Below are 1,233 nucleotides of genomic sequence, written 5' to 3'. Positions count from 1 at the left end.
GAATACTACATTGTTATATATTATATAAATTCATTAATAAATGTGTCCTTACAGATTGCATTCCATATAAAAACAGTTTAAGATTCTTTTTTCTCCAAGGTCCTTATACTATTTTATTTCTTTGGGATAAAATTAAAATGTTATCTAATGTAAAAGTTTTGTAAAGGTTATGCTATGTAAAGACCTTTCTAAGGTGAAGATTTAATACACTGATATCAAACTAACTTTTAATTATATGAATCACATATGTTGTTACACTTGTATTTTTGTAATCAACTTTTTAATAACTGTTTGTAATTTCTAGCAACTGAAGAATGAAAAATATGGAATAATTCACATATTTTCATATCATCCTTGTCCAAGTGGCATGTTAATCTCCATATTGTTGTAATTTATGTATACGTGCTGCCGAAGCATGTAGTATCCTGTATATTTAAGTAGTTAATGATGCAATCTCTATACAGGCATATATCCTTGGTTGTCTATTTGTAACAAGGAAACCTTATTGTTACTAACAATGCTACTGATCTTATTTCTCTGAAGTTCTGTGTATAGTGGAAAAAACATATTGTTCGGTAGATTGCTCACACTTGCATTTTTTTGCCAATGACTATTTTAAGTCTTTTTCATTTTAAATTTGATCATACTTTGAAGCCTTTATAGCTAGGCTCAAAGAGATGGCTTTTCAAGTACTTATTTATCAACTGAGTTAGCTTTGTGGAGCTAATGGATTCAAAGTAAGCCTTGCTGAAGAGCTACTTCTAAACTTTTGCAGCTTAAAATTTCCCAAATGAGGTCTTACTGGCACAAATGTCTAATGACCCTTTACCCTTCTTCCATGTAGTAACAGACCAAACAGAATATCTTACCCTGACAGCAAAGATTATCTTACTGGAACAAAACTATCTTAGTTACAAGGGATCATAGAGAAATAAACAGTTCTGACTAGAAAGTATTTTATCAAAATGTAATTGTTTATTATACCTACCATTTCAAAAATAGCTAAAGCCAAGAAGGTGAAAAAAATTGTTCTTATGCATGATTACCTAATGTCCTGACCTGTCTACCATCCAACCAGGCAGGAACATAAACTACTGAATTTATATCACCAAATATTTCCATAGATCCAGAAGAAGTCCATATTTTTCTCCTTGATATTAGGCCTTAAATTGGTAATGTTTTAATCACAGTGTTTCCTCTTGCCTCTAGGCTGTAAATCTACAAATGGTAAAG

The 1,233-nt window shown here is 30.9% G+C and overlaps 1 pseudogene; it reads right to left on the bottom strand.

Moving 5' to 3' along the window:
- Positions 1-317: 317 nt before the first annotated feature.
- Positions 318-417, bottom strand: LOC122108381 (annotated as a pseudogene).
- Positions 418-1,233: the final 816 nt, after the last annotated feature.

This window comes from Dipodomys spectabilis, unplaced genomic scaffold (assembly GCF_019054845.1).
Source record: "Dipodomys spectabilis isolate Male_0828 unplaced genomic scaffold, ASM1905484v1 ptg000058l, whole genome shotgun sequence".
NCBI classification, from domain to species: domain Eukaryota; kingdom Metazoa; phylum Chordata; class Mammalia; order Rodentia; family Heteromyidae; genus Dipodomys; species Dipodomys spectabilis.
This window is presented reverse-complemented; position numbering and strand designations above follow the sequence as displayed.